The 27395-nt window shown below is 39.3% G+C and overlaps 1 protein-coding gene across 1 annotated transcript in view; it reads right to left on the bottom strand.

Moving 5' to 3' along the window:
* Positions 1-27395, bottom strand: part of NAV3 (neuron navigator 3) — an 892841-nt gene that overhangs the window by 632546 nt on the left and 232900 nt on the right. The gene's annotated exons all lie outside the window — the stretch shown is intronic.

Raw genomic sequence — 27395 nt, 5'->3', positions numbered from 1 at the left:
AATATGATTACTCCAAGTACTTCATGTAAGTGGAATCACACGGCATTTGCCTTTTTGTGACTGGTTTATTTCACTTAGTATAATGTCCTCAAGGTTCATTCACGTTTTAGCATATTGCAGATTTTCCTTTCTTTTAAAGGCTGAATAATATTCTGAATAATAATATTCTGTATATTCTGAATAATATACATCACATTTTGTATTTCCATTTATGTGTTAGTGGACACTTGGATTGGTTTCAGGTTTTACCAATTGTGAATAATGCTGCCTTTTTTTTTTTTTTTTACTGTTGCATAGTATTCCACTCAATGACTATACAATAGCTGATTCAACCATTCCTTTGTATGTGGGTATTTGGGTGTTTCCACTATTCTGTAATTCTCATTGAAATTGCACTGCATAAATTTGTATAGGTATTTCCAGAGTACTGTACTTACAGGGGAGATTCCTAAAAGTGCAGCTGCGGGTCAAAAGAGAGTAGCACATGGAATACAGCCAAGTATTGTCCAATTTCCATTCAGAAAGGTTGTAGTGGGTCCATTCCTACCAGCCTATTTCTTTATGGCTTCATCAGTGGGATGTGTTACCACAGTATTTAATTTTCACTAACTTGATAGTTGAGAAAAGGCATCTCAGTACTATTTTTATTAGCATTTACCTAATTATGGGTGAACTTGAACTTTTTTTTCCTCGTGCTCAAGTCCCATTTTTATATCTTTACTTGCAAGTTTGAATTGATAGTTCATAACTTTTCCCATTTATTTTCTTGATGTTTTAGTCTTTTGTTTCTCAGCTTCTCAGAAGTCTTTGTACATTAAGGATGTATTAAGCTTTATGTTTGTGGCATATGTTGCAAATATTTACTACCTGCCGAGGTCCAGCCCCGGCTGATCCAGGGTATTAGAAGGGGAGACGGCGTCGGCAACCTATTTATTTACTTATCCATCAAAGATATAAAGAATAATAGAATGAGGATAGCTCAGTAGGAAAATTCAGTGGAGAAAAGAGGCTGAGTAGCTTGGTTTATGTGGAAGATCAATATAACCTGTGACACCAGGTTAGCTCTGACCACGGAGGCCGCAGGCGCCCTCTCGAATAGCAGAAGGTGCCCCACCTTAGACACCTTCTCGAGTAGGTCTTAGAAGCCCAGGCAAATAAATGGTTGCAGAGTATTTCCACGCTCCAGATGGAGACTCAGCTGGAAACTGAGGGGAAGAATGACATGGGGAGACCAAGCTCTGGTGAGCAACGCCCGTAGCTTTATTTTCAACAGGGGCTTTTACACCCTAAGTTACACATAGAGGATAATAGGGGATGCAAATCAGCAGTCTTTGATCCTTATCAAAAACCAGGGTTTCTATCCTGCAAATTTATCGTATACAAATGGTTTAGGTGATTCACATCATCTTCTGGCCAGAAGGCCTATTAACATTTTATGACTCTTGACAAAGCTTTATTTTCTCTAAGAGTAATTATTTTAAGGTTTGGCGCCATCTTCCGAAGGTGTTAGATAAAATTGCATTCCTATAGGGCGGATGTGTAATGGGTTTACAACAAAGGAAAGAATTTATTACCTTAAGGGTCTAAAGTTGCTAACACTAAGGCCACTACTTATATTTTTTCTATATACCAACTATATTAATTAATACATATTCAAGGATACAATACAGGGGATGTGAAAACTTGGCAACAAGCATTGGCTCATCAATGAAATCTTTTACTAGTTTTATTCTGACAGTTTCTAACTCTCTGAGAGGCTCTAAGCTATTTGAATATCTTAAGCTTCCCATGCCTCTCGAGGCTGGGAGACTGTAAACAATCGTATGCATAGCTGTAGGAGTCAGGGTAAACTTGTCAGGGGAGTTAGAGAGCTATCTGAGGGGTTTGGATTTAAACACTCCTAATTGCCCAGGAACTTTATTAATTCGAGCTGTAAGTTAACTCTTTGACAGAGAGAGCGAGATGGTGGTGGGGGACAGCCCCCAGTAAAGTCAGAGGTGAGAGCACAAAGCAATAAAGTAGGCAGACTCTGGTTTTTGGGGGATAGATGCTCGAGAATATCCAGGGGGACTCCTGAGGCTCGATCCCGCCTTTGCGTATGCCGAGCCTCCTTCCTCGTGATCGTTGTCATGAGTGGAATGCCTCACCGGCTCCAGGCAACTACCGGTTCGTAAGTTGTCTTTGATTTGCTAATGGTGTTTTATCCTATGAGCTATGCGTGTGTGATATCCAAATTATCAATTTTTTTCTTTTATTGACTGGATTTTTTTTTTAATTTTTTTTAAATTTTATTTTATTTTTAAACTTTACAATATTGTATTAGTTTTGCCAAATATCAAAATGAATCCGCCACAGGTATACCCGCGCTCCATTTTTAAACTTTACATAATTGTATTAGTTTTGCCAAATATCAAAATGAATCCATCACAGGTATACATGTGCTCCCCATCCTGAACCCTCCTCCCTCCTCCCTCCCCATACCATCCCTCTGGGTCATCCCAGTGCACTAGCCCCAAGCATCCAGTATCGTGCATTGAACCTGGACTGGCATCTCGCTTCATACATGATAAGTAGACATGTCTTTCCTTATACCAAGGTAAAGAGGAAATCACTTGTTTTCTTTCAGTGTGTGTATGACAACAATTTTTTTAAAATATTTATTTATTTGGCTGTGCCGGGTTTGAGTTATGGTGAGTGGGATCTCAGTTGCAGCATGCAGAATTCTTAGTTCCCTGACCAGGGATCAAACCCAGGCCTCCTGCATGGAGTCTTAGCCACTGAAGCACCAGGGAATTCTCAACATTTTTTTTTTTTACACAAACATATTTCTACAAATTAAATTAGTTAAGTGATATTAACTAAAAAACAACTGAAGAGGAAATTCTTAATTTCTTTAAATAGAAAAAATATTTTTGTGAAAAAGGAAAATCAAAAGTATCTATTTTAATTACTGATTAATTTTTAATAACTTCATCTTATATTTTCTATTTTGTTTGGAAGTCATTATTAAATGATTTGGGACTTGCAGAAACACCTGAGATGAAAGCACAGAAGAAATTTCAAGGAAGTTCCTCAGATCCTTTGCACACACACAACCTAGCCTCCATATACAAAAGGAAAATAAACAGCATGCATAGATGTTTTCTAATCAAAATGAGCATCTTTCAGTGTTCTGGATATACAAATGCTCCTCACTTTCATAGCTGACATGTGAGAAGCAAATACTTTGTTTTCTATAATTAAGTTCTTGTCGACAAAGAACTCAGAACTGAGTAAATAAGTTAAAAGTATAGACAAATATAAAGTAATAATTGGTAGCTATCAGAACAAAAGGATTATAACCCTCCAGGCTCCTCTGTCCATGGGATTTCCCAGGCAAGAATACTGGAGTGGGTTGCTATTTCCTTCTCCAGGGGATCTTCCTGATCCAGGTATCAAATCCGGGTCTCCTGCATTGCAGGCAGATTCTTTACTGCTGCACCACTGGGGGAGCCCCAATAATAAAAGGATGTAGAGTAAACTGCAAGAAGCAAAAGATGGTGATCAGACGAGGTTTGTATCCCCACCCTCCTCTGACAACAGATTTCCTGACCTCATCAGTGAAAAGGAGAAAATAACAACACCCTTCATATCCAAAGGATTAAACAGTATAATGTATATGAAAGCATCTACCCTGGGATATTAACAGAAATACGCAAAAAGATCAAAATATGTTGTTCAAATAAATCAGATACAGACAAGACTTGCTATTCAGGTCAGAGAAAAAAGGCTATACAAGATATGCCATAAATAGCATATCTGCAAAAATGCATAGTATTTGTACCAAATACATTATGGAATGGTTTCCTGCTCTGACTATAATTACAGCAAACTGAGTATGTTTAAACTTTCTCTATAAATTATCTTCCCTATTTATGTGCTTTTCACTGGAGCATGCCAGAACATTTATTTACACACAAGAACAAAATTAACTAAATAAATCCTTTAGTCCATTTAAATCCTTTAGTACATTTAAATAAATCCTTTTGTACATTTAAAGGTACAAAAACTACATTTCTTAGTAAGACAATTTAGCTTGTTCTTTGCTAACTGGAAATATTTCCACCCACTGTAATATCAGACAACACCCAGTCACTTTTAGAACTGCAGTCCTTCGGCTCCTGCCAAGTATAGCAGGTGATAAATTATATTCTTCAGGCCCAATAAGTATCAGAACCAGTAGCTTGGGCTCACCTACTGACTAAACCAGAAGGCACTGGTGGATTAGCATACCCAAAACTTCTGGAAGAGATCACTGGCTTTGCATGAATATGCATCATCTACTTCTTTTAATAGCAAAAATGCCAAATTTAAAATTTTGAATTAAATAGGTAAACAACAGCCTAGCTAGAGATTTTCCAGCCTCTCTTGCATCTAATGTGATCATGACTAATACCCAGCTAATGGAGCCTACAGAGAATTGAAGTGTGGTACTGCCTTAGAAGGAATGGATATATGCTCAGCTGACCTTTCCTCTTCTGATGACCTCAAGTATACATATGATGGCGACACTCTTCTTGAACCATCACATGAAAACTGCCTATTGAGAATAAAGTAACAAGATTGAATGAGCCTCAGTCCCTATGTGAAAAATTACACACTAGACCTGGTCTACCTGTAGAGCACCATGTAAGAATAAAACACACATATGAGCATCCACATGCATCCACATCCCCCCATACATATGCACACACACGCCACACACTCCAAAAACCTTTCTTACTTAAGCTACATTATGAGGGAAAATTACTTGTAATAGCAATTTTAACTGATCATCCAACCAGTCCACCCTAAAGGAGATCAGTCCTGGGTGTTCTTTGGAAGGACTGATGCTGAAGCTGAAACTCCAATACTTTGGCCACCTCATGCGAAGAGCTGACTCATTGGAAAAGACCCTGATGCTGGGAGGGATTGGGGGCAGGAGGAGAAGGGAATGACAGAGGATGAGATGGCTGGATGGCATCACCGACTGATGGACATGCGTTTGGGTAAACTCCGGGAGTTGGTGATGGACTGGGAGGCCTGGTGTGTTGGAGTTCATGGGGTTGCAAAGACTCGGACACGATTGAGCGACTGAACTGAACTGAACTGAACTCCACAGGACAACTGTTCTATTCAGTATCTGGGTCTGCTCTACTCCTACCAGGTTCCACTTCTAGAAAGTTTAGCCTTACCCCTCCTTCCCAGCTGTGCTTAGACTATAAATCTGCTGGCATGACTTGGTCTGACACTCTGCCTCATTGGGTCACCCCTGGACCACGCCGGCTGGCTGTGGCCTGGAAGCACTCAGCAATGTGCCAGACTGAGTCTGGCTGCGAGGCTCTTCTGTCCTTCACCAAAGGAACCAGTTCATCTCACTTTCTAGGTTCTTAAGATCCCATATACTTGTCCTCGTTCTCCTCCCACGGAAGCTTTTTCCTGAGGACACATTTCAAATTACACCAACAGAAGAGGATGACTACATTAAGAGAAGACTCCTGGCAGTCTTCTGTTTAATACTTACAGTTCCATCATTTGATTTTAAAATCTTTCCAGCAACTTAGGATGCCATGGCATTTTTTACTTCTTTTTACTTATTCATTTAGTTGCAGCCTGCAGGATCCTTAGCATGCAAATTGTTATTTGTGGCATGTGAGATCTAGTTCCTTGACCAGAGATTGAGGCCAGGCCCCTTGTACTGGGAGAGTGGAGTCTGAGACACTGGACCAGCAGGGTAGTACCTGGGACATAAATATTTTGATGGTGTTGTTTTTCAGTCACTAAGTTGTGTCTGACTCTGAGACCACCTCAGTCTTCCTGGTCCTTCACTATCTCCTGGAGTTTGCTCAAATTCATGTCCACTGAGTCGGTAATGCCATCTAATTATCTCACCCCTAATCTGGGTTTAGAAAGCTCTATATTTTAAAATACAGATTTATTGTGAATTATACTCTCAAGTTAGTTACTGATTTAGTTTTGCAGATGGAACTATTAAATGATATAGCCACATAACATAATTTATGATTCATGATTTTTTCCATTAATGGCTATTTTAAAAATCCATGTTGATTATAACTAAGGAGTACCTGGCACAACTAAGGAGGGATTTTTAGTTTTTAGTTTTAGTATCTTTATATTCTATCATATTTTACATTGACTTTTGCTGTAATCTTGTGTTTTTCTAATATCAGATGATACCTAAACATTTAGTAAAAGTATTAATATTTCCTCCAAATATCATTTCATAGTAGGTGTTGTGTCTACTTGCATTTTAAGTCTTCAACTCAAACTCTAAGAAACTAGGAAAAATTTTATGTTCTTTGAATTTTCAGTTGTGTTCTAATAAGTTAATTTCTGTTGAAAATTTCCACTAATTCCTGGACCCATGTAAAAATAACAATAAGTTTTTGAAACATATTGCCAAACCAAAGCAAGATCGTCTTTAAGCCAACACTTACGGTCAACAGACCTAGGGCACTTTCAAAATGAAGTTGATAGGTTGCTTCAAGTAATGTTTGATTGAACTATTCCTTAGCAATAAAGGAATCCTGTTATTTCAGAGAGATTAATTTTTAATTAAAGTCAAGTTTGAAAACATCTTTTCTGGATACTTATTTATGTATTTGGCTGCCACTTAGCCATGGCATCTAGTGATCTCTCATTTTAACTTAGTCACCATTGAAACTGCACATTCCAGGACAGGGGGGATAGAAGGAGACAGAGAGGGTAGAGAAAGGGGGGCTTAAAGCAGGAGAGACAGAGGAAGAGAAAGAAGAGAGGAAGGAAAATAAAGGGAGAAGAGAAAAGACAGCAAAGAAGGGAGAAAGGGTGATGAAACAGAGGAGAGGACAGAGAAGGGGTGAGATGAGAGCTCTCAGTTCAAGGCTCTCTGTAGCCTTGAGAATAAACCTCTGTAGCCTTGAGAATAAACCTCTCTGTAGTCTAGAGAATAAACCTAACAAGAAGTGGAAGATGTCTTAAGAGGATAGGTTAACAGTTAAATAAACGTGCACTTCTGCCATCATAGCCAGAAGAGGGATTAATTCAAACATCTCACAAATCCCTACCTTCCCAAAGAAACTCAAAGCAATTTTAAAAAGCAAGGGGTATACCTTCTACATCTTAGAAAAAACCATCTTCCAGTACCTGGTCTGAGCAAATTAAAAAGAAGTGACTTCAAGCAAATTCCTCAGTAAGTGACAGTGTCCAGTTTTCTATAAAAACAATGTTTTATTGATCCAAATATCAGAAAATAATAGTGTTCCCTTGCCAAGATAGAGGAATAAAGGGGTTTATGTCTTTATCATTCTGGCTTGCAAACTAACCCATAATATAGAAACAAACACTTTTTCCCTTGTTAAAGGAAAATCCAATGTCCAATAAAATGGACAACCTGAAAGAAATGGAAAATTCATAGAAAAGTACAACCTTCCAATACTGAACCTGGAAGAAACAGAAAATATGAACAGACCAATCACAAGCACAGAAATCAAACTGTGATAAAAAAAAAAAAATCTTCCAACAACAAAAGCTCAGAGCCAGATAGCTTCACAGGCAAATTCTGTCAAACATTTAGAAGAGAGCTAACACCTACCCCTTCTCAAACTCTTCCCAAAAACAGCAGGGGGAGGAACACTGCCAAGCGCATTCCATGAGACCACCATCACCCAGCTATCCAAACCAGACAAAGATATCACCAAAAAAAAGAAAATTACAGGCCAATATCACTGATGAACATAGATGCAAAAATCCTCAACAAAGTACTAGCAAACAGAAACCAACACATTAAAAGGATCATCAGATCAGACCAGATCAGTTGCTCAGTCATGTCTGACTCTTTGCTACCCCATGAATCGCAGCACGCCAGGCCTCCCTGTCCATCACCAACTCCCGGAGTTCACTCAGACTCACGTCCATCAAGTCAGTGATGCCATCCAGCCATCTCATCCTCTGTCGTCCCTTTCTCCTCCTGCCCCCAATCCCTCCCAGCATCAGAGTCTTTTCCAATGAGTCAACTCTTCGCATGAGGTGGCCAAAGTACTGGAGTTTCAGCACCATGAAAAACTGTTCAAGAATGCCTAGTCATGCAAAGGTAGGCTAGTCCAAGAGACCTGTGCTGCATTAACAAAAGTCTTACAGATCGGCAGCCATTTGCTTCATGAATCGAACTGAACTTTCCATAATCAATGAGATTATTTTCCATAACAGGGTCAACACTTTCCTGTAGTGTTCTGAAAATTACCGTGGATAAGGGCCAAGTACACCAAGAATGCCTCTCACATGCTTTTAGGGTATAATGCCATTCACACAAAGTTGAAGTCATGTGAACTTCTGCTAAAAGCCTAAGCTAAAAGATACCTTTAAAGTAAATAAAGGAACTATAATTAAATCTCTTTAAAGGAACTATCTTTCTAGAAGACTTACCTAGCCACCTGTACAACTCTTTGACTCATGCTACCTAAGGATCTATCCTGGAAATTCTGTTTTTATACCTTTTTTTTTTTATTGCTTGGGGTATGGAAAAAGAACTTGTACATATGAAATGGACACACACTTGGGCTTAGGTATTGACATAGAGGGGCTAGAACCAGTAGAAGCAGATGGCAATCCAACTCTCATTCCTCACTCTGAAATAAACCCTTCTGAGCTTCTGCTCTGTTTTCCCTCCATTTCTTCTTTCAGAGGAAGAGAGAGTAACAATACAAAGGGAGAGAGGAAAGAATGAGGTAGCTTCCCTATTTTTCTATTTTTTTTCTAAATATCAGCCTACAGAAAATATTTAAGCTATGTCCTTTGGACAGCAAGGAGATCAAACCAGTCAATTCTAAAGGAAGTCAACCTGGAATATTCATTGGAAGGACTGATGCTGAAGCTGAAGTTTCAATACTTTGACCATCTAATGGGAAGATCCAACTCATTGGAAAAGACCCTGATGCTGGGAAAGATTGAAGGTGAGAGGAAAAGAGGAAGACAGATGGTTGGATGGCATCAGCAACTCAATGGACACGAGTCTGAGCAAACTCCAGGAGATAATGAAGGACAGGGAAGTCCGGTGCGCTGCAGTCCATGGGGTCACAGAGTCAGACACAACTTAGCGACTGAACACAAGGGCTCTCAGGTGGCTCAGTAGTTAAAAAAAAAAAAAATTGCCTGCCAGTGCAGGAGATACAGGTTCAATTCCTGGGTCAGGAAGATCCCCTGGAGAAGGACCTGGCAACCCACTCCAATATTCTTCCCTGGGAAATCCCATGGACAAAGCTAGCCTGGCAGGCTACACTCCATCGGGTCACAGAGTCGGATATAACTTAGCAACTAAACAACAACAAATACAGCAATTAACTGTGTTTTGGAACTGAAGCCCCCTAAATGAGTTCACACGTAGCTTTACTCACTCACCAAACCTGACCATCCAACAAGTCAACAGATCTTAAATGGTGGCCCTACACAGGAGCCTCCCAGGCATTTGAGAGAACAGCCTGAGTCTACTAAGCTCAGAGTCTCTATTTTAGGGTGGTACAATTTTGCTTAAATTAAAAAACATATATATGAATATGTGTTAAGTGTATTTCTGTGAATCTGTTTTTATAGAGAAGAAGAAATAATTTTCTCTGAGCAATGGGACTAGAGACTTTTATTATTTTAGCTTACAGAAATTATCAAAAGATACAAAAATAAAGTGAACAGCACAATGAACCACTATGTACCCAAAACTTACCAGTGCCAATACAGTTTCATCTAGACCCTCACCTCTTTCTCTATCCAAAATTATTTTGAAGCAAATATCATCATGTATCATTTAATCCTGAATTCTTTTCATTAATTTTTACTGTATATATTTTCTAAATATTTTAACATGACTATTTCTTTTATACTAGAAAAAGACAATATGTTTTCTCAATAAAAATACAGAATCCAAGGCAGGACCAAGAGACTATTAAGTGCTAAATAGACACTATAAACTCGTATTAACAAAGAATAGGTATATAAGAAATACAAAGGATCATAATATGTAGTGACTTGGCATTGAAGACCTCTTATTACCATTTCCTATTTCAATTATCTTTGACTTCTTAATGTTTTCACAATTTTGGAGGATGTACAGGCCTTTAAACCGCTGGGAAACAAAACTTGAAATTAAGATGAATGCTCACAGCAAAGTCACCAATTTCCTCCTCAATACCTCAACGTACACTTTCCTTCTGCCATCTCTGCTCTGTGTTATAATGCATGTTTAACATCTATTTGTACATCCTCTGTATAATTCAAAACTATTCAAATGCTGAATGAGATAAAAACCTAGGATATTTATAATTTTAAAACCTGATGAGAATCAAGCACAAATCATTGTATACCTTCAAAATATATGTTTTATTCTAAAGTGATATTTGGAAACTAAAACATATTAAAAAGATATTATATCATGGCCCTTTAAAAATCATGTTAAATTTGAGCTCTGAAGTTGGAAGTAAGATGAACTTTTATTTAAAACTACTAGCAGACTCCAACATTGGCAACCTTGTTGGAAAATGAAAGGTGATTTGTATTAAGTAGGCTCCCAGAGAGACGCTTCATTACAAATATATCGTCGAAGAGATATGCCTTCACTCTACTTAATCCTGTCCTTCCAGCCGGGGTCAAGGTGTGTCAGGGTTCAAGCATAGAATATAGTAAACTGAGTTCTTAGAAGTGACAGGGAAGGACCAAGTGGGATACTAAGAATAAAAATGAACATACTCTCCCCAGAATGTTGTTAGCTGACAGTAAAAATCTACCCTCTAGTTGAGGCAGTTAATGTTATGCAAGCCACATACCCAGTTCATGCAGCCTTTCTAACTGTGACACCTCCCACTGAGACTGATCTCTATCTATGCAGTTCCCCTAAAGAGCACAGCAGTTTCACAGAGGAATGAATGTCTGGAAACAACCAAAGAGGCTTTCTAGCTCAATCCAAACTTAACTAAAACACTCACAGAAATCCTTCTAGGTACCATTTTTAAAGTGTATCCTCTGGATGAACCTAGAGCCTATTACACAGGGTGAAATAAGGCAGAAAGAGAAAAACAAATAGTGTATGTCAACACATATGGATGGAATCTAGAAAGATGGTACTGATGAGCCTGTTTGCAGGGCAGCAATGCAGAGACGCAGACACGGAGAACAGACTGTGGACACGGTGGGGAAAGGAGAGCGTGGAACGAATTGAGAGAGTAGCATTAAAACATATGCATTACCATATGTAAAATACAGAGCCAGTGGGAATCTGCTGTATGATGCAGGGAGATCAAACCCAGTGCTCTGTGACAACCTAGAGGGGTGGGCTGGGGTGGAAGATGGGAGGGAGGTTCAAGAGGGAGGGGACATATGCATCCTTATGAATGATTCGTGTTGATGTATGGCAGAAACCAGCACAATATTGTAAAGCAACTGTCCTTCAATTAAAAACAAATAAATTAAAAAAATAAAATTATACCCTTTGTCTTCTTATTTTAGGGCTACTAAAACAATCTAAAACTGACAACCCTCGTCCTCCTAACAAAAACCAAAAGGAATCATTGATGAAATATATAAATAACCTTCTCTGGAAAGACCTGTCTGGTCATTTGTTTTCCTGATTGTGGAAATGTAGTAGCTTGTGTCACAACCAGGCTCCCTGCTGAAGCAGACCATGAAACGAGGGTCTTACTTGCAATTCTGCTTCTGGCTGCTGCTGGCCTCACAAGCCCGGCTCCTGATCATTCCGAGGTGGATTCAATCGATCAGTCTCCAGGCACATACAACAGTCAGGGGTCAACGGCCATCATCGCAATCAACCAGAGTCAGTATGAAACGTACACTTCCTTAACACGGCAGTTGGGCAAGGGGCATTCAGCTAGTGACCCCCATCCACCTTTGATGTTACAACCCGAATTAACATCACTCACATAAAGCAATTAAGAAGGCCAGTCCTGACAGCTGTTAGGCAAAACCGCAGAGAAGCCGGAACAGTAGGTTGTGGAAACACCTGGCTTATTTTGAGCCAAACAGATTCTTAGATGGCAACATGGAGAAAAGAGAATGTATTATTTATTGAACACACATACTACAAGAGAGCAAGAGGGCAGGATGATGTCTTAAATGAAATAACGAATCAATAAAAATTCATTCCTTTCTACTTCAAATAAGAATCTCAGAGGATTGTTCCCTGATTCTGTAATAAAGAAGGTATATTGCTCTCCACTAGTATGGCAATAATAGTTCATCTCGTATACTTCTTCCTCTTTCAGGGAAAGGCAAGGGATTCTTAACATTTTAAAGTGAGCTGATTCATGTGGCTTCAGGTGGTCATGCAAACAGTATACTCATATTTCAGTTCATACAGCTCCATATTTTAATATTAATGTACATTAGTCAGATCATATTACTTCTTTGTAGATTTCATAATTCTTCAAATATAATACCCAATGTAACAAAGCCTACTTTTAAAAAGCATTATCAGCACATAAAATTTCCAACTTACCCTTACTAACAGACATAGAAGATTCAGAGAATGTATGATTGTCTGCACACATTATTTTTTTTTTAATTGCTATCTTTGATTCAAAGAATTCACAACCAACAAGTTTGTTTTGGCTAAAGATGCAGACTTCTAAAGGCAAGCTTTACTATGAACACCATGCTTTGAGGGCAGGGTTCAGTTAGCCTTTCCCCAATATGTATGGGTCCATTGACAGGAATTTTACTCTTTCCTTAGGAATAGCAAACGTTTTAAGCTCAGGTGTTCTCAGGTACATCTACAGTTCATCCGCCCTAAAAACCAACACCCAAAAGAATGATACTGTCTGCCTCCACTCACACATGGTTTCTCTCTCCTATCAGGGAAATAACTACATTTCTCTAACACAATATCCTTAAGAAGCTCACACATTTCTACTGTATTCCAGCATTATGCTTTTCATTTACTTCAGTTAAAATTTAAAACTCCCACATATACAAAACCTTATACATACGAGACACTGTGATACAAGCCTTACAAATATTAACTCAACTCATCTTCATAGAAACCCTGTAAGATAGATGATATTATTATCCCCATTTTACAGATGAGGAAATTGAGACAGAAAGCCTAGATTTTCCGAAGGTCACATGGCTGTAAAGTGGCTCAGTGGAGATTAGATTCCAGGAAGCCGACTCCACAAAAAATAATCCTAAGGCTTTCTACTAATCATGCATAATATTGATGGGATGAAACCCCCTCACTTACTTTTTTTTCAGAAATCTTAAGAGGGATAAAATGACCCTAAAATTCACTTGAAGGTTAAATATATACAGATGATTCAAAAAAATCTTAAGAAAAAATAAATGTAATGCTTTTCCCTACCAGCTGGTTAAAAGACATTAGCATTTAGTACACAAAGAGTCAATTCAAATCAGCAATGAGAAGAAATATCCAGCAAGTGGTAGACAGGAGCAACCGGCTAGTATTCAACCTGAGACAGCATTTTAAGATACCTGTAAGTATTTCATACAGTATAAATTGGTATATTAAAATACACTAACTACAAGTAAAACATGATACTTTGATGCTTTGCATTCTAGATTCTACCAAACCAAAGCAAGAGAACAATCATACATCTGAGAAAGTTTTGCACCAAAAACACAGGTAACAATTAGATAGCATCTGCTCTATACACTCAAACAACTTTTTTAAATAACTGGGCTTCCCTGGTGTTCCAGGAATCTGCCTTGTAATGAAGGGGACATCAGTAAGATCCCTGGTCCCCGAAGATCCCACATGCCACAAAGCAGGTAAGCCTGTGTGCCACAACCACTTAGTCCGTAATCTAGAGCCCAGGAACCACAACTACTGAAGCTCGTGTGCCTAGCATCCATGCTCTACAGCAAGACAAGCCACCACAATCACAAACCTGGGTCCCACAACAAAGAATAGCCCCTGCTCTCTGCAGCTAGAGAAAGCCTGGGTGTAGCAACAAAGACCCACAATTGCAAAAAAAAAAAAAAAGATAAATCTTAAAAAGGTAACCACTGATTTCTAGCCCTCACTCATACATGGGTCTCTCTTTCCTCTAGGCACATGAAGTTTTGTGGGCTAAGAGAGGGGCTAATGACTGCTTCTGGCCAGTAAGCCAGAAAAATTAAGTCACAATGTGGTAACTGATAATGTGGCCTGTCCCAAGTGGTGCTGGTAACAGTCAGGCTCCATCAGCTTTGATCACTGAGTGCCTATGTGGAATGGTGCACAGCATCACCATAAGTTATGCAGCACGAGAAGAAATATATTTGCATTTATTCTTGCAACATAGATTATTTCATACCATTTAGCACAAATACTAAGAATAAAATATACTAAGGGGGTTGCACAAAGAATCATAGATCATTTCTAAAGCCATGGTAGAATTCAAAAGAACATTACGTAATAATGTAAAAATCAAATCATAAATTATCATATTTAACAGACTTTCCAAACATGGGAAGGAAGAATACAAAAGTTGACTCCGACAAAGAGAGTTAATAATGAAATTAGATACCTGATTTTCAACTCACGGATAGCAGGTATTTTTTGGAGGAAGAGACTAAGACAAATAGAACAAATATAATAACCCAACGTATTAAAACATTAAAGCTAAATAATAACCTGATGATCAGCTGAGAACACTCAACACATACAGTTTAAAGTGAATAAACAACAGAATAATAGGACCGAATGGGATTTAAAAACATTTTAGTAAGGACACATGCAAGAAAAAAAAAAAAAAGAAATCAGGACACTTTGCTCTGAAATAATACAGTATGAAAGATAAATAAATAAAAAGGATACCAAGTATGACCCTGGAGCTCAAAATTTTAAAGTCAACCTATATACATAATGCAATTCTGTCTAACAATGAATATATAAATAAGATATGTAGAAAGGCAGAATTTAGTTTCTTTCCTCTTATTTATTTGTCAAAAATCTTTAAAGATCCTACACTGGAATCCCAGGTACTTCGTAATGAACGACAACAAAAAGGAGATCCTTTAAGGAAAAAAAAATTGATTGCAAAATGTAAGAAAGCATGAAAGATTCTGAGTGTTTGAGTATTAAATCAGACATGTTTTGCATGTAAGAGCTTGTATATGTAAGACTGTCAGTTCTGTCAACATTTATGCTCAACTAAGAAAAATGTACTGTGGTGTTGGAGAAGACTCTTGAGAGTCCCTTGGACTGCAAGGAGATCCAACCAGTCCATTCTGAAGGAGATCAGCCCTGGGATTTCTTTGGAAGGAATGATGCTAAAGCTGAAACTCCAGTACTTTGGCCACCTCATGCGAAGAGTTGAGTCATTGGAAATGGAGTCATTGGAGACTCTGATGCTGGGAGGGATTGGCGGCAGGAGGAGAAGGGGATGACAGAGGATGAGATGGCTGGACGGCATCACTGACTCGATGGATGTGAGTCTGACTGAACTCTGGGAGTTGGTGAGGGACAGGGAGGCCTGGCGTGCTGCGATTCATGGGGTCGCAAAGAGTCGGACACGACTGAGCGACTGATCTGATCTGAAGAAAAATGTAAGAAATTATCATACATTTCATTTTCTTCATGTAGTTTTTTTGATGATACAGTAACATACTTTCACAGCTGGCAAGGAACTTCAAGCTCACCATGAGCAGTAAGAAACACTTTTGTGAAACAACTCTGATTGGTTTGGATTTATTCATAGAGACCTGATTATATTTTATATCAGAAAGCTCTATGTGTTGCAGTAATCAGAAAATAATTACTGTGCAAAAACTCTTAACAACAAATATTTCATTTATTGGTATTTCATAATTCAAAACTGACATAGCTGTGCAGTATTATAAGTTTAAATGCCAAATGAAAATTAGTCATTTTTAAAGGACCAAAATCAGGAAGACTTCAAGTAAGAGTTGAAAAGATGTGTCTAAATACATTTTTTATGTTTATGGATATTAGTGGTATTGATATAAAACTTAAAATGTAAAACTTAAGAACAAAAGAGCTGATAACATCACACACACACACACGCACACACACACACACATATATATATGGAGAAGTGATATACATATATATCACTTTGTCAGGCCCAAATGTATTCATCATGTTCACGTCCTGGAGATAGTGCGGGCGTTGAAAAGGATGGAGAGGCATCATCCAATTTATGGCCATCACAGTCGCTGGCATTACAAATCACAGTTTTCTAGGTTAGACACCCTGCATCAATCCCCAAACTCCCCTCTTCCTAACCCACTGAAAAAAGTGAGTGTTAGTTACTCAGTCACGTCTGACTCTTTGTGACCCCATAGACTGTAGCCCACCAGGCTCTTCTGTCCATGGAATTCTCCTGGCAAGAATACAGGACTGGGCAGCCATTCCCTTCTCCAAGGGATCTAAATCCTAACCCACGGAAGTCCCTTAAACACAAAGCCCCACTGATTCAACCTGTGAAACACCTCTGCTGCTTCAATCCGACTTTCAGCCTCCCTCATTTCGATCAACCAACACTTCAAATTGTTGAGCTTACCTTCTGAAATCCACTATTCTCAGAGGAAATAGTCACCCCTTGCAGGTATGGATTCAAGAATGGCAATTCCTTCTTTAAATGGCATTCACTGGCTCCCTATTTGCTCCAAGATGAAGTTGCAACTCTAGAGTATATCTTACAAAGGTCCTTAAGAATCTGGCACTGGGAGTCTCTCCACCCACATCCCTGGGTATTCTGCACCGCTCCCCCCCACCAGCCAGCCCTGCTCCAAACACGACATGCTGAACTTGGGGGACACTCAACCAAGCTGTCCTTCCTTGGCTTTCTCTTTCTGGAAACTCTCTGCTACCCCTTTCTACCTTATTACTGTTAAAGATCAAACTCAACTATTACTTCCTCCAGGTGCTTGACACAGCCCTCTCGATCTTGGTTAGATCCTCTCCTAACCCAGGCTTCCATGGCTCCTGGTGTGCCTTCCTGTCACCATACTCACCACGCTGTACTCGGTACAGACTAAACATTTGTGTCCCCTACACCCCGAATTCACATTTTGAAGCCCTGATCACCAATGTGGATGGAGGTAAGACATTTGGCAGATAATCAGGTTTACCTGAGGTCATGAAAGTCGAGCCCCCATGGCGGGATTAATGCCCTTATTAAATATTTTAAGACCCAAGGGACCTCCTTGGTGGTCCAGTGGCAAAGACTCTGTGCCCCCAATGCAGGAGTCCCAGGTTCAATCCCTGATCAGAGAGCTAGATCCTACACGCCTCAGCTAACACCTGACAGAGTCAAATCAGTAAATGAAATAGCATCTGGCCCCATCCCTTCATGGCAAATAGATGGGGAAACAGTGGAAACAGTGGCCGACTTTATTCTTTTGGGCTCCAAAATCACTGTAGATGGTGACTGCAGCCATGAAATTAAAAGACACTTGCTCCTTGGAAGAAAAGTTATGACCAACCTAGATAGCATATTAAAAAGCAGAGGCATTACTTTGCCAACAAAGGTCCATCTAGTCAAGGCTATGGTTTTTCCAGCAGTCATGTATGGATGTGAGAGTTGGACTATGAAGAAAGCTGAGCGCTAAAGAATTGGTGCTTTTGAACTGTGGTGTTGGAGAAGACTCTTGAGAGTCCCTTGAACTGCAAGGAGATCCAACCAGTCCATCCTAAAGGAGATCAGTCCTGGGTGTTCATTGGTAGGACTGATGCTGAAGCTGAAACTCCAGGACTTTGGCCACCTGATGCGAAAAGCTGACTCAGTGGAAAAGACCCTGATGCTGGGAAAGACTGAAGGCAAGAGGAGAAGGGGACGACAAAGGATGAGATGGTTGGATGGCATCACCGACTCAATGGACATGAGTTTGAGTAAGCTCTGGGAGTTGGTGATGGATAGGGAGGCCTGGCGTGCTGCAGTTCATGGGGTCCCAAAGAGTTGGACACAACTGAACTTATTTGAAAACAAATATTTAAAATAAGTATTATTTAAGAAACTGAAAATTAGAAAAGAAATTAACAGACTCAAAGATTTCTCTCCCCTCCCCTCTCTAAGCACCAAGGAAAGGCCATGTGACAACATAATCAAGAAGAGGGTTTTCACCAAGAACCTGACCATGCTGGCAACCTGCTTACAGACTTGCAGGCACCAGAACAGGATTATTTGTTATTTAAGCACTCAGTCTATGATAAGTTACAGCACTCTGAACAGAGACAATATTGTATTCAACCGCATAGACATCCACTGGCACAGAGACTTACCTATCTGGATTCAACACCATATTCTCAGCACTGACATGGTCTCTGACATGGCAGTGTATAGTTAAGAGACTTACTGACAAAAGCAAGCTGATGTGACACAAATGTGACACGTTAATTATATTTCCAAATAGAACCTCAATTAAATAATAATATAAAAACTTGCTCTTTGGTGCTTTCTTTCCCTGCGATATCAGCTATTAAAGAATCCGCCTGTAATGCAGGAGACCCCGGTTCAATTCCTGCATAGGGAAGAGCCACTGGAGAAGGGAGAGGCTACCCACTACAGTATTCTTGGGCTTCCCTGGTGGCTCAGCTGGTAAAGAATCCACCTGCATTGTGGGAGACCTGGGTTTGATCCCTGGGTTGGGAAGATCCCCTGGAGAAGGGAAAGGCTTCCCTTCCCTTCCCCACCACTCCAATATTGTGGCCTGGAGAATTCCATGGACCGTATAGGCCATGGGGTCGCAAAGAGTCAGACATGACTGAGCGACTTTAACTTTTACATATTAAAAACACTTTAAAGTTTGGAGATTACAGTGTTATCCTAAGAGAGGATAAGTCTGCAAGACTGTTAAGCATGTTAAGAAAAGAAAAATAACAGAAAGGCTTTATAGAGAAGCAGTAACACTTTGCATAATTTCGATGAAAAACAGCATTCAAGATAAATGTTTTCTTAAACAAGGCACTGTAGCTTTCAATTTCTACTACATTTATTTCACCTTTGCCCATTCAGTAATAGGCAAGGTAGATCATAAACTTGATTTCAGCTCCAAAAATGAGAATTAGTCTACATCAATCATAGTGATTCTGTTTCCTCTGTCAAAAATTATTTTATGGATGGAACTGTGATCCAATTCTGGTCAATAAGCTAAGAGGTTTCAGGGAATGACTGCCAAACAGAAACAAGGAACATACAGTTCCCGTGGCCAATGTGACCGTCCAGCAACCACAGGAGAAGTGAGCGCAGCGACATGTCACTCAGGGGAAGCAAAGAGCTCAGTAACCGGGAAGAGACAGAGCTGTGTCCTAACTGAGCCAGACCTGAAACCCTTTGCCTCTCAATTTCCTCTTGAAGGAGCCAATACAATTTCTTATTAACACAGTGTGCAGCTGCTTTTTGTTAACTGCAGCCTTTCTGATAGTCACTCTCCCTAGTGCACAGTGTATTGACCTGATAAATAAGTGCGTCAAGTAGACAAAATCTTAAGTTGAAGTAAGCAGACAAAATCTTAAGTTTTCTCAAGCTGGTCCAATAACTACTTGCATCAAAATCACCTGGGGGTACAGTTTAAAAATACCCGTTTAGCGGGCCTCCCATCAGACCAACTGAACCAGATTCTCTGGAGATGTGTACGAACCCCCACTGTAAAGCAATACTCCAGGCAGACAACAAATTTTGAGACTTCACTTGATCCATATTCAGATATGCAAGTGCTTTTAACAGATCTAGGAGCTTTTGGCTTATGTAGCAAAAGCATTTCTCTTAAAATGATTATGATGTATGAATATACATGCAAAAATAATTGATATTTTAAAGAAATTATAGACTGAATAACTCTGATGAAGCAACAGTCAAGCTCCCAAAGGGGCCTTGTAAAATCACTATTCCAAAGCTATCAACATAAAGTGAAATTGGCACTCTCACCTTGGCTAACAGCTATGACAAGAGATCGCTTTATCCCTGTCAGTAGTTTAACTTGTCACTGTCAGGACTAACAGTAGCCTTGGGCGACTCTGGCAAACTTAAAATAGAAAGACTGACTACATCTAACTCATATGATTAATTTTCTCTTTTGTGTTTTTCACAACTCCATAAATAAACATAACACAATGCTAAAAGGAAAGATGAAAGTGTCTAATATGTACTAAAATTCTGCTAAGTGTGTCTGAAGTACAAGGTAATATAGAAAAGTAAATTGGTGGTGGCAGAATAGTGGAATTTCTTATTTCAACATGACTTGTTATTGCTATCATCATTTCAATATATATACATACATAAATATATATATACATTTGAGAAATAAAATGCAAGACCTACAAAGTATTCAACTAAAGTCTAAACTAAGATTTATATTATCAACTAAAATAAACTATTTTTTTAATTTCACACCCCATGCAATTTTTTATTACATAGAATATATTCACAAGATACATTTCTATAATCCTGAAATTCCCAGGCTTCTGAATAAAAACAAGATTCCTTGGTCTTTCTGTTAAACATTTATCAATATTTCTTGAGAAACTTGCAGAACACAGAATAAATAAGATTTCCTTCAAACATAATTTATTTGCACTCAATGTAAAAACATACAAACCAAGACTATCACTTGAATAACCCAGAAATTTCTTTCAGGAACACCTTTTAAACAGATAATTTGGTCTCAAAAACTGTCCACTTCAATTGGTGTAGTAGATATTCAAAGCTAGAGATGGACTGATTCCAGTATCTTATAAAAGCTGTAGCAATTCTGTCTAATTTCAATAGATTGTTCATACCACTGCTGGGAGACTATGTTTCATGAATAGGTTCACATTTCTGCATACTCAGGACTTTCTGGGTAAAAATTACCAGCAACCTGGGATTAAAAGATGACTGAATGGAAGTTAGAGATAGAGAATTTTCCCAGAGAGATCTAAGGGCTTATCTGCCTCAGAGATATTTGCTTACGTGTTAAGGGTAATAAAAATCTCTAGACCTTTCCCTCCCCTCCCCAGACAGAAATTATCTCTCCATGGAGAAAGAGGGGAAAACATGCTTGCTGCCTTATAGAAAACTCTGAGTTTCATAATTTAGGGGTTCCTCTCCCTCAGCGCAGTCTCTGCATGCACAGATGTGTCTAGTCCGCAATGCGTGGCCCCACAAGGAACTGGAACACAGCGGGATTACTGCTTCTGAGATGCTGTGTGAGTAAATGGTCTAAGCTCTGATCTGGAGGTCTCCTCCTTTGTAGTGTTTATATAGGCACACTACAATGGCTGGGGAGCTTTTGGCTTACAAGAAGCTTCTTCTCTTTTTAAAAAAAAAATTTAATTGAAGTAAAACTGATGTCCAATATTATACATTGCAATTTATACAAAATAGTGATTCACAATTTTTAAAGGTATGCTCCATTTACAGTTATTATAAAATGTTGGCAATGTGGCTTCCCTGGTGGCTTAGCTGGTAAAGCACCTGCTTGCCAATGTAAAAGACTCAAAACACACAGGTTTGATCCCTGGGTCAGGAAGATCCCCTGGAGAAGGAAATGGCAACCTGCTTCAGTATTCTTGCCTAGAAACTCCAATGGACAGAGGAAGATGGTGGACTACAGTCCATGGGGTCACAAAGAGTCAGACATGACTGAGGACGCACACGCAGTACAGGCAGTACTGGCTGTATTCCCCGTGTTGTACACTAAATCCTTGTAAGTTACTCTATACATTTATCAGTCTACCACTTAATCCCTACCCCTTACTGCCTCTCCCCTGCTCCTGTTTCTCCTGGTAACTACTAGCTTGATCTCTGTGAGTCTTTTTTGTTACATTCACTAGTGTGTTGAAATTTTTTTTAGGTTCTACCTATAAGTAGTATCATATAGCGTTGTCTTCTCTGTCTGAATTATTTACTTATCATAGTATCATCCATGGTATTGCAAATGGCAGGATTTCCTTCTTTTTTGTGGCTGAGTGGCATGCTATTGAGGGCTTCCCTGGTGGCTCAGATGGTAAAGCATCTGCCTGCAACGCCGGAAACCCTGGTTCGATCCCTGGGTCAGGAAGGTCCCATGGAGAAGGAAATGGCAACTGACTCCAGTATTTTTGCCTGGAAAATCCCATGGACAGAGGAGCCTCGTAGGCTACAGTCCATGGGGTCGCAAAGAGCTGGACATGACTGAGCGACTTCACTTTCACTTCCAGCATGCCATTGTGTTAATGTATGTGTGTGGTGTGTGTGTGTGTGTGTGTCTGTGTGTGTATGCTTATCTTGCTTCCATCTCATGGCTACTATAAACAATGCTGTTATGAACACTGGGGTGCACATATCTTTTCAAATCAGTGTTTTCATTATCTTTGGATATATACCCAGGAATGGAATGGCTGGGTCATATGGTAGTTCTATTTTTAGCTTTTTGAGAAACTTCCTTACTGTTTTTCACAGGGGCTGAACCAATTTACATTCCCATCAATAGTGTACTACGGTTCCCTTTTCTCCATATCCTTGTTACCTTTTGTTATTTGTGTTCTTTTGGATGACAGCCATTCTGATTCCAAGGGGAGGCAGGGTGGGTTCTAGGAGTAAAGATAGGAATCACAGGCAGAGAGAAAGCTTCTTCAGTAACAGACTCAACAATTTCCTACCAATGTTTTTATTTGGATTCAGGATTTTTCACCTGCACTACTGCTGTAGCCTACCTTTTCCTCCAGAGGCTTCCTCCACATTATTTCTACAATATCATCCTTAAACACATCTCGCGTCAATCGATATCTCCTCTCCTTAAAAACTGTTAACAGAAGGCAGTGAAGTACTACATTAAGAGCAAAAGCTTTGGAGTCTGAGCCTGTGTGGCTCCAAATGCAGCTATGCAGGTCACCTACTAGGTCCTCTGGTTAAGTCACTTAACCTCTTAGTTTCCTTATCTACCAATTAGGAAGAAGATAATACATGCAAATAACTTAAGCAACCCACTGCCCACAGTTAGCCCTCAATAAATGGTGGTTGTTATCACTCTTAGCACAGCTCCTCATTACCGAGAATAAAGTATGAACCACATAAAAATTCCCACTGGAGAGCATTAAAATCCGGCTCCAAATGTTCTCACTTCGACAACTCAAACTCCAGACCTGCTTCATTTATCCCCATCCTCAAGGCATGTTCTTCTTCACAACTCCAGAGCTTTAATTGTGCTCCTTCTCATCCCTAAAGGCATTTATCCTCCTTTGTCACGGAAATGACAGTTCATCCCTGATCCAGGTCATCCTCTGTCTGCTTTTGGTTGTCAGTCACTCTGTCCGCTGGGCTCCAATGCCACATCTCTATCTAAGTTCTCCAAGCACTGACTGCAATCATTATTATTCATTTAGACATTTGTTTCCCACACTAGAGAAGCTGTAAGTGTGGTGACAACCTGAATCAAGATGGAGTGGCCCATCCGCTAGGTTGCATTATATAAAATATGGAGTCATGGTAGCTGGAGGCCAAGGTGTGAGAGGGTCAAATTGCTTGAAAAAGGAGGCAAAGCAAGATAGTTTGCACCAAAAGTACCCATAGTACCGGGATCACCATGGAGCTCCAAATTAAAAAATGAATCAGAAAAATGATAAAACAATCCATATCAAAAATAGCAGTGGCATTTCTCAAAGAACTAGAACAAAATTGTTTTTTAACATGTAAGGAAACACAAAGACTCTAGATAGCTAAAACAATCTTTAAAAACAATAGAGCCTGAAGTAGCATATTCCCTGACTTTAGACCATACTACAAAGCTACAGTAATCAAAACACTGCTGCTGGCACAGAAACAGACATATAGAAAAATGGAACCAAACAGAGCCCAGAAATAAACCCACACATGAATTAATCTATTAAAAAAGATGCAAGAAGGCATAACAGACAAAAGAGTCTTTTTAATAAGTGGTGCTGGGAAAACTAGAGAGCCACATGGTAAAAAATGAAGTTAGAACATTTTTAGCACCATATAAAAAATAAACCCAAAATGGATTAAAGACCTAAATATAAGACCAGAAACAATAAAACTTATAGAAGAAAACAAACAGAACATTCTTTGACATTAATCAGAACAATATCTTTTTGGATCTGTCTCTTTAAAAGTATGAACCACAGAAAAATTCCTATTGGAGAAAGCAAAAAAAAAAAAAAGGACCTAATTAAATCGAAATGTTTTTGCAGGGCAAAGGAAATGATTAACAAAATTAAAAGACAACCTACTGAATAGGAGAAAACATTTGAAAATTATATGATCAATAAGGGGTAATATCCAAAACATTCAAATAGCTCATACATACAACTGAACATCAAAAAACAAACAACCTGACTGAAAAATGCACAAAAGATCAAAACAGACATTTTTCCAAGAAAGTCATACAGATGACCAACAGACATATGAAAAGATGCTCAACTTTGTTAGTCATTCAGTTCAGTTCAGTTCAGTCACTCAGTCCTGTCTGACTCTTTGCGACCCCATGGACTGCAGCATGCTAGGCCTCCCTGTCCATCACCAACTCCTGGAGTCCACCCAAACCCATGTCCATTGAGTCAGTGATGGCATCCAACCATCTCATCCTCTGTCATCCCCTTCTCCTCCTGCCCTCAATCTTTCCCAGCATCAGGGTCTTTTCAAATGAGTCAGCTCTTTGCATCAGGTGGCCAAAGTACTGGAGTTTCAGCTTCAGCATCAGTCCTACCAATGAACACCCAGGACTGATCTCTTTTAGGATGGACTGGTTGGATCTCCTTGCAGTCCAAGGGACTCTCAAGAGTCTTCTCCAAGATCACAGTTCAAAAGTAACAATTCTTCGGCACTCAGCTTTCTTTATAGTCCAACTCTCACATCCATACATGACTACTGGAAAAACCATAGCCTTGACTAGACAGACCTTTGTTGGCAAAGTAATGTCTCTGCTTTTCATTAGAGAACTGCAAAATCAGAACCACAATGAGGTATCACATCACACCTGCCAGAATGGCTATCATCAAAAAGAACACAAATAATAAATGTTGGTGAGGGTGTAGAGAAAGGGGAACCCTTGTACATTGTTGGTGGGAATGTATATGGGGGTAGCCACTGTGGAAAACAGTATGGAGGTTTCTCAAAAAATTAAAAATAGAACTATCACATGACTCAGAAATTCCACTCCTGGGTATATATCCAAAGAAACGAATTTAACAGATACATACACCCCAATGTTTATGGCAGCATTATTTATAATAGCTAATATGGAAGTAACCTAAATGTCGATCAACAGATAAATGGATAAAGATGTGATAGACACAGAGGTACGCACACATAATCACACAATGTAATACTACCCTTCCATAGTAAAGAATAAAATAACTCAGTTTGCAGCAATATGGATGGACATGGATGGTATTAAATCTAGCAAAGTAACAAAATGACAAATATTGTACAAAACCACATATCATATGGAATCCAAGAAGGAAAACAAACTAGTGAATATAATAAAAAAGATACAGACATATATCTCACAGATATAGAGAACTGACTAGGGTTCCTAGTGGGAAGAGGGAAGGGGGTAGGGGAATGAGAGATAAAAGCTGCGATGTAAAAATTCAACAGGCTACAAGGAGATACTGCACACAGGGAATATAATCAATATTTCTAATAACTATAAATGGAGTATAACATTCAAAAATAGTGCATCATTATGCTATATACCTGAAACATGTAATACTATAAACTAACTATAATGAAAGAAAAAGAATGCAAATTGAAAGATAAAGTTAAATTTTAAAAAAGATATCAAAACTTATAGTGTTATGTTCAATAAATACATATTAAACTCTGAAACATATTTATTATCAACACGGGACTGGAAAAGGTCAGTTTTCATTCTAATCCCAAAGAAAGGCAATGCCAAAGAATGCTCAAATTACTGCACAATTGCACTCATCACACATGCTAATAAAGTAATGTTCAAAATTCTCCAAGCCAGGCTTCAGCAATATGTGAACCGTGAACTTCCTAATGTTCAAGCTGGTTTTAGAGAAGGCAGAGAAACCAGAGATCAAATTGCCAACATCCGCTGGATCATCGAAAAAGCAAGAGAGTTCCAGAAAAACATCTATTTCTGCTTTATTGACTATGTCAAAGCCTTATGTGTGGATCACAATAAACTGTGGAAAATTCTGAAAGAGATGGGAATACCAGACCACCTGATCTGCCTCTTGAGAAATTTGTATTCAGGTCAGGAAGCAACAGTTAGAACTGGACAGGGAACAACAGACTGGTTCCAAATAGGAAAAGGAGTTTGTCAAGGCTGTATATTGTCACCCTGTTTATTTAACTTATATGCAGAGTACATCATGAGAAATGCTGGACTGGAAGAAACAAAAGCTGGAATCAAGATTACCGGGAGAAATCTCAATAAACTCAGATATGCAGATGACACCACCCTTATGGCAGAAAGTGAAGAGGAACTAAAAAGCCTCTTGATGAAAGTGAAAGTGGAGAGTGAAAAAGTTGGCTTAAAGCTCAACATTCAGAAAACAAAGATCATGGCATCCGGTCCCATCACTTCATGGGAAATAGATGGGGAAACAGTGGAAACAGTGTCAGACTTTATTTTTCTGGGCTCCAAAATCACTGCAGATGGTGACTGCAGCCATGAAATTAAAAGACGCTTACTCCTTGGAAGGAAAGTTATGACCAACCTAGATAGCATATTCAAAAGCAGAGACATTACTTTGCCAACAAAGGTCCGTCTAGTCAAGGCTATGGTTTTTCCTGTGGTCATGTGTGGATATGAGAGTTGGACTGTGAAGAAGGCTGAACGTCGAAGAATTGATGCTTTTGAACTGTGGTGTTGGAGAAGACTCTTGAGAGTCCCTTGGACTGCAAGGAGATCCAACCAGTCCATTCTGAAGGAGATCAGCCCTGGGATTTCTTTGGAAGGAATGATGCTAAAGCTGAAACTCCAGTACTTTGGCCACCTCTTGCGAAGAGTTGACTCACTGGAAAAGATCCTGATGCTGGGAGGGATTGGGGGCAGGAGGAGAAGGGGACGACAGAGGATGAGATGGCTGGATGGCATCACTGACTCGATGGACGTGAGTCTGAGTGAACTCCGGGAGTTGGTGACCGACAGGGAGGCCTGGCGTGCTGCGATTCATGGGGTTGCAAAGAGTCGGACACAACTGAGCAACTCAACTGAACTGAAGTGAACTTAAAATTACTTAGAGTAACATCTACATCCTTGTTCATGTGCAGATATATCAAAGCCTCCTTGAACAGAATATCAAGCATGGAGACTCTGCTATTGGCCAAACCCACCTTTCATGTATTCTCATTAACAAGGGCTAAAACTGTGATGTTAAAAACAAAATTAAAAGTATACTTGATATAACTTTTGTCTATGTAAAAAAATGTGGTAAGTGCCAAATCTATAAGTGAGAATCT

The sequence above is a fragment of the Bos javanicus genome, chromosome 5, assembly GCF_032452875.1.
Source record: "Bos javanicus breed banteng chromosome 5, ARS-OSU_banteng_1.0, whole genome shotgun sequence".
Classification (NCBI taxonomy): Eukaryota; Metazoa; Chordata; class Mammalia; order Artiodactyla; family Bovidae; genus Bos; species Bos javanicus.
Note: the sequence above shows the minus strand (reverse complement) of the source record. Positions and strands in the feature narration are given on the sequence as shown.